Raw genomic sequence first — 14,168 nt, 5'->3', positions numbered from 1 at the left:
TAAAACATTTAAGAGACAAGTCAGTTGAAGATACAGTGGTGCAAGAACAAAGTAACATCGCTTCACATTGTTCCACAGCTTCCAAGTGCTGGAGGCTGCAATCCCCTGTTGCTAACAGGGTTATTGGTCTGAAATCTCCCCGTGACCCCTCAGAGAGGGACGCATACCTTTGTCACTCCCCAGCTCCAATCTCAGTGTCTCTAGGGGAAGGAGCGGATGGGAGAGGTGAGAATTCAGGACCTTGCATTCAGGGGAGGTTCCCATTGGTTATTAATGTAACTGCTGTTAACTACGAGATGGTGACAGAGATCAGAGGCCGATAACGCAGCCGGTGCAGACAGAGCCAGCCCCACAGCACTGCTTCATGGGGAAGGGCGACTCGCTGAGCTGGGCTGTGAGATGGAGCCGAGGATCAGTGACATCACTAGAGTCCCCGACTCCTCCCCAGGGTGAGGGTCGCTCTAACCAGAGTAGACACCACCCCCAGACTCCAATTCACCTTTGAATCCCAGCAGCACCTCCTGCAGCATGGCACTTTTCAGAGAGAAATCCCTGAGTCTCTTCTCCAGCTTTACAAACCCCAGCTTGCAGGAATGCGTTGCTCCCTAATCACAAGCCTTGAAGAACGGCAAACTGTTCCCTTGGCAATGAGGCAGGAGTGACCTTGTTCTAGCGCCTATGTTTGGGAAACTTATTTGGCTGATTTGATTGTTCCCTCGCAGCTGGTGTTCACGCGCTCAAGAGATGGGTTCGTTATCTTATGTGCACGTATACTGCCTGGCTTTTCTATGCGCAAGATTTGTACCAATGAGAAGCGTTGTAAATAAAAGCCCCAGGAAAAGTTCCTGGAGGGAGAGGGGCCTTTCGGCTACCACAGACCTGGCGTTCTGTTTCCTTTCCTGCGTCGTCACCACACCAGCTCCGGCTTCTGAAACATCCCGTCCTCCCTGCTGGGGAAAAGAGGGGTGAGAAATAGGCCTGAACCCCAGACCCTGAGCCCAACAACCCCCAAACTCCAGGAAACCTGGATCTGAGCTTTGTAGCCTGAGATGGTCATTGTCATGGTAAGTCACCTGCCCCTGTAGATAAATCTCTGATCATTTTCATATGACTTTACATTGTGCCTCTTCATATAACCTTGTGGTGGGTCTACCCATGTGTGACCTCTGTTTTCATGGGACTTTGTATCAAAGCCTCATTTAGAAACTTTGCATTGCCCTTGGTAGAATATTATAGCCCCTCAGGATAGAATAAGATAGAAGAAAAATTTCTGTTTGCTAGCAGTAGAACAAGAGTTCTCCCCCCCCCACACTCTTAATCAATTGCCCTGTTGAATGAATGAGGTGTGGATGAGCAAGGCATGGAAGGCAGCACCTCCAGACAGCCTCAACTGTTGGAGAGGGGCTGGGAGCCAGACCCAAGGACAATAAAACGTGTCAAGTGGGCTCATTAAAGACAAGAAAACATACCCACGGCCTCGGGGGTTAGAAGCAAGCACCTTCTTTTGGAAACACCTTCTTTGCAGCATTGGGACAACACTCAAAAGAAAGCAGCACAATGAACTAATGGACACAGACACAGAGTTTGAATCTGGTCTAGATTTGCATAAGAGGGAAGCTGCTATAAAAGTGAGGTGTCTTGCAGAGGACCCCGGGTCTCATCTTGTCAACATGGGAGCATCGATCCGAATCGGCAGAAGCCCGGCTCCACCCCCTCCCCCATCTAACTCACCTGGTCAGTAAAGTTAAGGGGAGCAACTAATTGGTAACAACAAGACGGAGTGTGTTTGTGTGTGTGTGTGAGTGTAAGTGTAATATATTATATGCATATAATACAGTGTTAATAAATACATGTATTACTAATAAATGTGGCGTTTTGCCTTATTCCCCCTGAAAAGATCCTGTGCAGTACTTTAAGTACAACACCCCCATCTCTCTGGAGAGCACAGGGATGAAAAGTGGAGAGACACTAGAGCAAGAAATGGAGACATTGTTCAGGAGCTTTCTCAGGGACACTCTGGTTCTGTGGGGTGCTGAGCCACCTTCCACGTGGGTTTACTGCAGTAACAAGGGGCACCAGCACTGGGATTATGTGGAAAGGGAGGAGACACAGACCAAAGAATGGGCAGGTCCTACATACTGACAGTGGCCACAGACAGAGCCCAGGTCTTCAGCAGGGAATGAACGTGGGCCCTTTAATGCCACGTTCAGCTGAAGCGGTAACTCTCAGGAGTCCAGCTCATTTGGCAGAGAGGACCATATTTCCCTGTCCGTTACGGCCAGTGGCCCAGGGCATCAGTTTAGGACACTGTGCCCTGCTCCATTCACAGCAGAACACCCACTGCTCTCCATGGGACACCCACGTACAAAGAACAAGGGGAGAATCTGCCCTTCATATAGGAAATAAAATTTTACTTCTTATTATTTTGCCAAGTCTTTGTCAGTCACACTCAATGTCACTCAGGAGGAAAACAGCCCCCTCCCGGACACCCCTATAGGGCCCCTGCTTGTTCTTCCCTGTGTTTCCCTTCCTTTCCCACCCTTCTTTCTCCATTCCTCTCTTGCTTCCTTGTCGTTGTGTCTATCCTCTGTTCTTCCCTCCCTACAGCAACCTCCTATTCCCACCCCACAAAGGCTTCACTCCCTCCCCCTCCCCGTTCCACCTGCTCAAGTGATCAGCTAGGGAACTTGAATGTTGACATCAAAGTGTGGTCATTTCAGTTATCAGAGGGGTAGCCGTGTTAGTCTGAATCTGTAAAAAGCAACAGAGGGTCCTGTGATACGTTTAAAACTAACAGAAGTATTGGGAGCATAAGCTTTTGTGGGTAAGAACCTCACTTCTTCAGATTTCAGTTGACACCCCGATGACATTAACATGGACAGGAGAGTTCACGCTCTCTGAGCTACGGCAAGGCAACACTGTCTCCGTTTACACTAGGAAGGTGCTGAGGGCCAGCAACTCACTTTAAAAAATGTGAAAGCTGAGATTCTGCGCCCTCTGAGTATGTGACACGGCCACATCAGTACGGGAGACAGGCCAGGTCTTTCCCATTGGCCCTGGGTTTAGCAGCCCTGCTGTGACCTCATTAGCGATCCGACAATACAGGGGAGTTGCATCTTGCGCGGGGATTAGGTTCTAAAGTCAGCGAGTAAGGCAAAAATCACGAATAGTCAAATGCTTGAATGGAATGGGGAGCGGAATCGCCTGCACTACAGGTACAGTATTTAAATTATTTTTCTTTTTTTGTTGTTTTGCCGAGTGCGTATAGTTAAAATTGCGTAAGTTAAATGAACTATGATGTGACTTCACTGTAAACGGCTCTTCTCCTACCTGAGTCACCCACTAGGGGAGACAGAATCACAGGTTCCAAGGACAGGGGGCAGCTTCCTATTCAGTGCAGTTATCAAACCTAACGGCACATGAGGGGGAGGGAAATGGAGCCCAGGACTTACCTGCTCCTAGTGCTCCCAGCACCCTAAAGAGGGAGAGAAAGAGGATGCCGTCAGTGGGAGTGTCCCTGGGTGGGGAGGCCTCCTGCTCTGCAGGGGTCACCATTGAAGCATCGCGCAGTAGGGGAATTTCAGGTTTACATTCCCAGAGCAGGTGCCATCCCCTACCAGGGACTTTCCCCTATGCAGCCCCAGCAATCCCTGTGGGAAGGGCACCACTGTGGAAATCTTTTCCCCGGGCACTTTACTGGCAGAAGATATTTCTCTGCATTGAGAATCAAATTCCCCCCAGTGCTGAGAGACCCAGAAAGCCCCTGGCCCCACTAAACCCATTAAACCTGCAGGGAGAGGGGCCTTAGACCTGGCTTGGGACCTCAGCATGGTGGGGAAGGGGATTTAGCCTTCCAAGTGCAAGTGCAGACAGAGATTTCCAGGAGACAAGGGCTTGGGGCTGCAGCATCCAGGACCCATCCCTGGCGCCACTGCCAGACTCACTGTGTGACCTTGGGCAGGGCTCTGCCCCTCCTCCTGCCTCACTTTCCCCATTTGTCCCATAGAGATAATGCCCCTGACCCCACTTTGTAAAGTGCTTTGAGCTCTAGGGCTCAGAAGCTCCTATATAAATGCTGCATATAATCATTGCAATGACAGCCTGACCTGCAGCTGTTGGCTCAGCGGCTGCTGCCCCTTCTTTCCTCCTCTCTCACTGAGCAGGGAAATCTCCCAGGACAGGCTGCAGATGCCCTCATCCCTTCTCTGGACAATGGCTCTCTCGAGCTCTTCCAGCCGGGCCAGCAGCCGCTGCTCCTGCCCCTCCAGAAACCCTCGCAGCTCCTTCCACTCCCAGATGATCTTCTGCCTCTCAGCTTCCGTCTGTTTCCGCAACAGGGAGAGGCTCAGTAATTAGGGAGCATAGAACATAAGGACGGCCATATTGGGTCAGACCAAAAGTCCATCTAGCCCAGTACCCTGTCTTCTGACAGTGGCCAATGCCAGGTGCCCCAGAGGGAATGAACAGAACAGGGAATCATCAAGTGCTTAATTCCCTGTTTCTCATTCCCAGCTTCTTACAAACAGAGGCTAGGGACACCATCCCTGCCCATCCTTGCTAATGGCTATAGATGGACCTATCTCCCATGAACTTCTCTAGTTCTTTTTTGAACCCAGTAAGTGTCTTGGCCTTCACAACATCCTTTGTCAAAGAGTTCCACAGGTTGACTGTGCATTCTGTGAAGAAATACTTCCTTTTGTTTGTTTTAAACCTGCTGCCTATTCATTTCATTGGATGACCCCTAATTCTTGTGTTATGAGAAGGAGTAAATAACACTTCCTTATTTACTTTCACCTCACAAGTCATGATTTTATAGACCTCTCTCATATCCCCCCTTAGTCGTCTCTTTTCCAAGCTGAACAGTATCAGGCTTTGTCTACACTGGAACGTCTCTCCTGCCGACAAACAGCAGCTACACTGCGCGCCTGTTAGCAGCACGGCTGTAACGGCACAGCCATGTTGCTAAAAGCTGCATAGTGTAGCCATAGCCTCAGTCTTATTAATCTCACCTCATACAGAAGGTGTTCCATACCCTTCATCATTTTGTTGCTCTAATCTGAACCTTTTCCAATTCCAATATAAGTTTTTTGAGATGGGATGGCCAGATCCTCATACAGTATTCAAGATGTGGACGCACCATGGATTTATTTATATAGAGGCAATAGGATATTTTCTGTCTTATTATCTATCCCTTTCCTAATGATTCCCAACATTCTGTTTGCTTTTTAGACAACTGTTGCACATGGAGTGGATGTTTCCAGAGAACTATCCACAATGACTCCAAGATCTCTTTCTTGAGTGGTAACTTCTAATTTAGACCCCATCATTTTATGTGTATTTGATATTATCTTTTCCAATGTGCATTACTTTGCATTTATCAACATTGACATTTATCTGCTCGGTAACTGGGGAAAATCATAAATGCGCCTCAGGGAGGGTGGCAGAGTTATTTACCAGAACACAAGATCTCTTGCGGTGAGTGATGGGAAGTTCATTTATCCTGAGAAGGGAGGAGGGCTCAGGGCCGGGGTGAGCTGTACATCACCACCAGGAGGGACAGTTCTCCCCAAAACCTCATCAACTTGCACTGAGCCAAATCCTCCATCTCTGCAGCCCACATTTCATCTCCTTCCTCCCCATCCCCCCTAAGAGCTAGACAGGGACACCCAGTGGATTCACGGGGGCTGGGGTGTTTGACGGCGGGGGTCCTTCCACTCCGAGTCTTCAGGGCACTTCGGTGGTGGGTCCCGGAGCAAGTGAAGGACCCACCGCCGAATTGCCACTAAAGACCCGGAGCAGAAGGAGCCCTCGCCGCCAAATTGCCACCGAAGACCCGGAGTGGAAGAAGTTCTGGGTCTTTGGCAGGGGGTCCTTCACTCGCTCCGGGTGTGTTTGGCGGCACTGAAGGACCTGCCACCGAAGACCAGCCAAAAACTCTCATGGGGGCCCCTGAAAACTCTTGTGGGGTGCCCTGTGGGGCCCAGGGCGAATTGCCCCACTTGCCCCCCCCCCAGGCAGCCCTGGAATTAGAAAGGATCCCTGGTCACTGTGACATCCAAACGGCCTGTGGGCAGTGTCTCTCAGCTAACACAGACTGACCCTCTCCTGCCCAGCAGCCTCGTGCATCCTAAGGGCATCATGTTACCCACGTGTTTGACCCTGCAGGCTCCCTGGGCTCCAGTGGTTCCCTGGCTGAGGCTGGCAGGGTGGGCCCTGCATTCACCAGGTCATTCTTATGCCAGGGAAACCTAAGTGGCGGGGGGCTCTGGGCACTTACCAGCAGCTCCTTGCTTTGCCACTCCTCCTCAGCTTTGGCTGCTTGTCTCTTTTCCCAGAGGGGCCAGATGCTTTTGTGGTACCTCCTGGAAGAAGCAGGGGCGGGAGGGTTAGAAACTGCTGGAAACGGCCTCCCAGCTGCCAGATTTCAGGGCCCATTTTGCCCTGCAGACTCCAGTGCAGAGCCCTGGGACTCAGACTGAGAGGAGAGGGTGAAACGGGGAGCAGCTTTTCCAGAAGAAACGCAGCGCCCCAGGCTGCAGTGACAGGAGTGTAGCCCCACCCACATCCCAAGCAGCCAACTTCAGACAGTCCCCCACTTTCCCCAGTTCCAGCCCGCAAAGCTCCCGCAGGGCCAGATCTGAACATGATCCCAAACATCCCCCAATCCCCAGCCCTGACCCCCCAGCACATCCCAAACTCCCAGCAGCCCCAGTCCCCAGCACCAGCCGCTTCTCCCACTCCACAGCCCGGCTCTGACATCCCAGATCCACTCCCCCAACCCCTCACTCCCGGGCCCAGCCTGGGCTCTGAGCTCTGCAGCCGAGCCGTGCTCCGTGCCCCTCCTGCAACTCCCAGCCCAGCTGCTCCCGGGCTTCATCGCACCTGCCCCACAGCAGGGGATGCTCTGCCCCGTCCAGGACACTCACCCCCCGCAGCCCCTCTCCAGCCACGGGAAGCTCGGGGACCCACCTGGGCAAGGGGCGAACCAGGCAGCCGAGCCCGCCCCCTCCCAGCAGGAGCGTGTCCACCCTATGCGTGTCTCTGTCACCCACCTGGGCCCTGCCCACTCCGCGCAGTCCCCGGACTCACCGCGCTGCCCCGCGGGCTGCAGGGCTGGAGCAGCCTCCGCGCTGCGCTCCCGGCTCCAGCCATGGCTTGGCTGCCAACACAAAGGGGCAGGCTGGGGGTGGGGGGCAGGAATGGGTGGCTCCTCCTCAGGCCTGGCCCTGCCCTGCTGGGATTCTCGCAGGGTGTTTGTGACACTTGGGGAATCGGGGAACCCTCCTCAGCCTGGAGAGGGGCAGGAGACTGGCTGGATCTTACCAGGAGAAAAGCAAGGGGAGAAGGGGCTGGTTTTGCTGAATCATTAGACTAAGGAGACCCCAGCTGAGACTGAGCGACCACATTTCAGTTCAGCATTGGAGATGTGACACAACACATGAACAAAGCAACAGAGGGTCCTGTGGCACCTTAGAGACTAACAGAAGTATTGGGAGCATAAGCTTTCGTGGGTAAGAACCTCACTTCTTCAGATGCAAGTAATGGAAATCTCTAGAGGCAGGTATATATCAGTGTGGAGATAACGAGGTTAGTTCAATCAGGGAGGGTGAGGTGCTCTGCTAGCAGTTGAGGTGTGAACACCAAGGGAGGAGAAACTGCTTCTGTAGTTGGATAGCCATTCACAGTCTTTGTTTAATCCTGATCTGATGGTGTCAAATTTGCAAATGAACTGGAGCTCAGCAGTTTCTCTTTGGAGTCTGGTCCTGAAGTTTTTTTGCTGTAAGATGGCTTCCTTTACATCTGCTATTGTGTGGCCAGGGAGGTTGAAGTGTTCTCCTACAGGTTTTTGTATATTGCCATTCCTGATATCTGACTTGTGTCCATTTATCCTCTTGCGTAGTGACTGTCCAGTTTGGCCAATGTACATAGCAGAGGGGCATTGCTGGCTTATGATAGCATATATAACAGTGGTGGACGTGCAGGTGAATGAGCCGGTGATGTTGTAGCTGATCTGGTTAGGTCCTGTGATGGTGTTGCTGGTGTAGATATGTGGGCAGAGTTGGCATCGGGGTTTGTTGCATGGGTTGGTTCCTGAGTTAGAGTTGTTATGGTGCGGTGCGTGGTTGCTGGTGAGAAAATGCTTAAGGTTGGCAGGTTGTCTGTGGGCGAGGACTGGCCTGCCTCCCAAGGTCTGTGAAAGTGAGGGATCATTGTCCAGGATGGGTTGTAGATTACTGATGATGCGTTGGAGAGGTTTAAGCTGAGGACTGTAGGTGATGGCCAGTGGAGTTCTGTTGGTTTCTCTTCTGGGCCTGTCTTGTAGCAGGAGGCTTCTGGGTACACGTCTGGCTCTGTTGATTTGTTTCTTTATTTCTTTGTGTGGGTATCGTAGTTTTGAGATTGCTTGGTGGAGATCTTGTAGGTGTTGGTCTCTGTCTGAGGGGTTGGAGCAGATGCGATTGTACCTCAGTGCTTGGCTGTAGACGATGGATCGTGTGGTGTGACCAGGGTGGAAGCTGGAGGCATGAAGGTAGGTGTAGCGGTCGGTGGGTTTTCGGTATAGGGTGGTGTTAATGTGGCCATCGTTTATTTGTACGGAGGTGTCTAGGAAGTGGACCTCCCGTGTAGATTGGTCCAGGCTGAGGTTGATGGTGGGGTGGAAGCTGTTGAAATCATGGTGGAATTCTTCCAGGGTCTCCTTCCCATGGGTCCAGATGATGAAGATGTCATCAATATAGCGTAGGTAGAGAAGGGGCATGAGTGGATGAGAGCTGAGGAAGCGTTGTTCCAGGTCAGCCATAAAAATGTTGGCATATTGTGGGGCCATGCGGGTGCCCATAGGGGTGCCACTGGTCTGGAGGTATATATTGTCACCAAATTTGAAATAATTGTGCGTGAGGATAAAGTCACAGAGCTCAGCAATAAGTTGTGCTGTGTCATCATCAGGGATACTGTTCCTGACAGCTTGTATTCCATCTGTATGTGGGATGTTTGTGTAGAGAGCCTCTACATCCATGGTGGCTAGGATGGTGTTTTCTGGGAGGTCACCAATACATTGTAGTTTTCTCAGGAAATCTGTGGTGTCACGGAGATAGCTGGGAGTGCTGGTGGCGTAGGGTCTGAGTAGGGAGTCCACATATCCAGACAGTCCTTCAGTGAGAGTGCCAATGCCTGAGATGATGGGGTGTCCAGGATTTCCAGGTTTGTGGATCCTAGGTAGTAGATAGAATAACCCCGGTCGGGGCTCTAAGGGTATGTTGATTTGTTCCTGTGTTAGTGTAGGGAGTGTCCTGAGTAGATGGTGCAGTTTCTTAGTGTATTCCTCAGTGGGATCTGAGGAAAGCGGCCTGTAGAATTTGGTATTGGAGAGTTGTCTGGCAGCCTCCTTCTGGTAGTCAGACCTGTTCATGATGACAACAGCACCTCCTTTATCAGCCTCTTTGATGATAATGTCAGGGTGGTTTCTGAGGCTGTGGATGGCATTGCGTTCTGCACGACTTAGGTTATGAGGCAAGGGATGTTGTTTTTCCACAATTTCTGCCTGTGCACGTCGGTGGAAGCATTCTATGTATAGGTCCAGACTGTCATTTCGACCCTCAGGAGGAGTCCATGTAGAGTTCTTCTTCCTGTGTTGTTGGTGGGAGGGTATCTGTGTATCAGTGCACTGTTCAGTGTTATCTTGAAAGTATTCTTTGAGTTGGAGGCGGCGAAAGTAGGCTTCCAGATCACCACAGAACTGTATCATGTTCGTGGGGGTGCTGGGGCAAAAGGAGAGTCCCCGAGATAGGACAGACTCTTCTGCTGGGTTGAGCATGTAGCTGGATAAATTGACGATATTGCTGAGTGAGTTAGGGGTACCCCTGTTGTGGCCTCATGTGGCAGGTAGGATTTTAGACAGCTTACGGTCCTTTTTCCTTTGTAGAGAGGTGAAGTGTGTAATGTAGATCTCCTGTCTTATTTTAGTAAAGTCCATTTGTGTGGAGGGTTGGTTATTTATGAAAGTCTCCAGGTTGGAGAGCTCTTTCTTGATGTTTTTCTGTTTGCTGTATAGGATGCTGATCAGATGGTTCCTCAGTTTCTTTGATAATGTATGGCATAATCTCTCACTGTGGTCTGTGCAGTATGTAGATAGCAATGGATTTTTCACCTTCAGTCCATTTGGTATGATGTCCATCCGTTTGCATTTGGAAAGGAAGATGATATCTGTCTGTATTTGTGCAAGTTTCTTCATGAGGTTGATAGATTTCCATTCCATACAGCTAAATGCAGTGCCAGCCAATGTTATGTATGCCATCATATGCCAGCAATGCCCCTCTGCTATGTACATTGGCCAAACTGGACAGTCACTACGCAAGGGGATAAATGGACACAGGTCAGATATCAGGAATGGCAATACACAAAAACCTGTAGGAGAACACTTCAACCTCCCTGGCTGCACAATAGCAGATGTAAAGGTAGCCATCTTAGAGCAAAAAAACTTCAGGACCAGACTCCAAAGAGAAACTGCTGAGCTCCAGTTCATTTGCAAATTTGACACCATCAGATCTGGATTAAACAAAGACTGTGAATGGCTATCCAACTATAGAAGCAGTTTCTCCTCCCTTCGTGTTCACACCTCAACTGCTAGCAGAGCACTTCACCCTCCGTGATTGAACTAACCTCGTTATCTCCACACTGATATATACCTGCCTCTGGAGATTTCCATTACTTGCATCTGAAGAAGTGAGGTTCTTACCCACGAAAGCTTATGCTCCCAATACTTCTGTTAGTCTCTAAGGTGCCACAGGACCCTCTGTTGCTTTTTACAGATTCAGACTAACACGGCTACCCCTCTGATACTTAACACATGTACAATCACCTTCCTCTAAAGCGTCTAAATCCCATGGGCACAACTCTCCAGTGCACAGCTTGTGAGCTGCACAGTGAATAGATCCTTTGTTTCATGCCCATGAGCTGTCCATGACTTTTAGTAAAAATACCTGTAATTAAATCATAGCCTTAACTATGACTCCAGTCACAAGGTTTCTTCTGCAGCAGGGTCTTTTTTCCTGGAAGAGCAGTGTGGTATTTCCTGGATGTGATGAAGTGGGGGATTTTTTTGTTTTTTCCATTGGTTTTCATGCAGGGGGTTCGGACTCGGTTTCCATGAATATTACTGGTTTAACGAGGTGAGGGGAGAGGGAGTCTGTCATTACAGAGGACCAACAAGAGAACTTGAGACCCCAGCCAATGGCCTGGACAATGGAGACCCCAGCGACTGGTGACCTGATGACCCAAAGGACCATCTCAGGAGTTGCAACCGGTTCTAGCCCGTGGGAGGACAATGGGCTGTGAAGAGAGGACCCCGGTGACCTAACCAGATAGTTCCAGGCAGAGGGGGCCAGAGGACAGAAGAGGGGAGAGGAGACCTAGGCGACTCTGTTTACCTGGAGAGAAGACAATGGACAGAGGTAGGGCTTAGGGCCAGTGATATCAGATGCCAAGGAGAGGGGCTCTGGGCTGGAGAGGCAGAGCAGGCAGAGCCCACCTGGATGCAAGGGAGACTTGGATTTGCTGTGCTGAGGGAGGCCAGGACTGAGAGCCTGGAGAGTTTCCTATGCTGTGTTCAAACGCTCAATAAACCCTTCTGTTTTGTGCTGGCTCAGTGTCACTCTAGTCTAGAGAACAGGGTTGCATTTATCCCTTTGGGAGTGGAGGCCCTGGGGGTCCAGAGTGAGTGGACTCCCTGAGGGGGCCCACGGCGAGAGACAGGCATGCTAAGGCTCAGAGAGGTGCGGCTCTAGGAGGTGGAGGGGCTTAACGCCAGCGGGAGAGTGCACCCCCGAGAAGGGATGTCTCACTCAAGGGTGTTCCGCCCACAGACCACACAAGACCAAGAGGGGGCAAGCCCTGTGAGTCCGTGACAACACGGTAGCAGAGGAGAATTGGTGGATGCACCCTGTAGACGGTTGGCTGCGAGTGCAGGTGCTTTGTAGTGAGTGGTTGCCAGTGATAAAACTAGGGCATTGAAAGGAACCAGCATGGAAATGGCCTAGAACCAGCTCCATAAGAGGGACCTGGCACATCAGTGCAGGGAGAGCGGGCTGAGCGTGGGGAGGCTCACTAAGGAGCAGCTGATTGCTCAGGTTGTAGAGACTGATGAGTCTGAGGAACAGGCTGCAGACCCCGGGGGGGCTCCTGGGGTGCCCGGGGAGCTGGGGAGTAGCCATGGGGGCAGACTGTGTAGCAACCAGGAGTGTATCAGACCCGACTCCCCAGTCAGCACAAGGGGACCCAAGTCAGGTTTCTCCCTGGAGGAGCTGCAGAGGCTGGAGCTGAAGCTGAAAGTGAAGGTGCTGGAGCTGGAGGAGTGGAGGCTGGTGGACTGTGCAGAACGGCAGAAGCATGAGTTGGAGTTGGAGGAGCGGCGGGCCAAGAGGGCCTGCCAGGGGGTAAGTGGGGAAGGGCCCCGAGACGCCAGTGCTATGAGGAATCTCGACACCAAACTGCTGCCCCAGTTTAAGGAGGGGGGGATATTGATGTCTACCTCACAGCCTTTGAGAAGGCATGTGATCTGAACCGGATTGACCCCGCAGACAGGCTTCACTGTCTGACCCCCCTGCTGGGTCCCAAGGCCATAGAGGCATTCAGCCAAATGGATGGTATTGAGATGGGGGACTATGACCTGTTCAAACAGGCTTTGCTGCTGAAGATTGAACTGACCCCCGAGGGGTACAGGAATTGATTCCGGGGTGTACACAAGACCTCAGGTGTCACTTACAAGAGGTCGCCAACCTGCTGGGGGAATATCTCTGTAAGTGGGGAAAGGGCAGAGGGTTCACTACCACAGAGGACATGTATAACCTGGTGGGGTTGGAGCAGCTGTATGACATCTGCCCTCCAGACCTTAAGATGTGGTTAATGGACCAGAAGCCCAAAGATCTGCGCAGTGCAGGTGCACTGGTGGATGAGTTTGTGGACAGCCGATATGGGGTAGGAGGGAGACCCACATCGGGGACTCAGAAGGAGAGTCACCCAGAGATCTGTCAAAGGTGGGACTCCAGGAAGCCCAGCTTAGGGGTGCCCGGGAATGCCAGGGCAAGCCGACCCCCCTTGTGGGACTTGAGGGACCTGAAATGTAATTACTGTGGCCAAAAGGGACAGAAGGTGGTGCAATGCCTGAAGATAAAGGAAATGGCGGCCAAGCAGAACCTGCAGGGTGTCAACTAGGTAGAAGCCCACAGAGAGGGGGCACTGCTGGTCCAGGGGGCCGCAGTCTATAGGGCTATGCTAGGGGGAGGGGACCGCCAGGCCAGGCCAGCAGGGGAAGGTGGGGCTCCAGGTCCAGAGCGCCTGTACTCAATCTGCTGGGTGAGCATGGGACAGGCCCCGGGGGACAGTTGCCACATCATCCCCATTGAGGTGGGGGGAAGATGCATTGAGGGGTTCTGGGACACGGGTGCAGAGGTGACACTGGTATGGTCTGAGGTGGTGGGCCCAGACCAGCTAGTGCCCATTGCCTACATGACCCTAAGGGGTCAAGGTGCCTGTAGCGAGGATACACCTGAAATGGGGGGTTAAGGAGGGACCCAAAAAGGTCAGAAATTGAGGTACCACCAGCCAGCAGCTCCAGGCTAGAGCTCAGGATTGCATTATTCCCTTTGGGAGTGGAAGCCTTGGGGGTCCAGAGCAAGTGGACTTCCTGAGGGGGCCCACGGCAGAGACAGGCATGGTAAGACTCTGAGAGGTGTGGCTCCAGGAAGTGGAGGGGCTTAACCCCCATGAGAGAGTGGACACCGGAGAAGGGCTGTCGCACTCCAGGAGGTTCCCCGCATGGGGCCAAGAGTGGGCATGATCTGTGAGTTCATGACAGTGACCCTTTGCACAAAGCAAGCCTCTGAGTGTGACCCCCTTATCAATTCAAAACACATTTTTATATTTATCCTGATTTTAAATGCTTAATTTATTATTTAATCTATTCTTTAAAATGAATTTACCTTTTCTCACCACTTTTATATTAAGCCTAAAACACACTTTAATTGAATTATTATTATAAGCAAAAAAGGGTTTTTTTTTAATAGTTACTGTTTAATACTGGAGCTGTGAAGACATTTGTCAATACCACTTTTCACAGCAGACTTCGTGCTCCATTGCCACCCTCACTTCTGTGCTGCTGCTGCCTGCAGAGC

Source organism: Malaclemys terrapin, chromosome 15 (assembly GCF_027887155.1).
Source record: "Malaclemys terrapin pileata isolate rMalTer1 chromosome 15, rMalTer1.hap1, whole genome shotgun sequence".
In the NCBI taxonomy this organism is placed as follows: domain Eukaryota; kingdom Metazoa; phylum Chordata; order Testudines; family Emydidae; genus Malaclemys; species Malaclemys terrapin.
The sequence above is the reverse complement of the archived record's forward strand: the minus strand, read 5'-3'. Positions refer to the sequence as shown.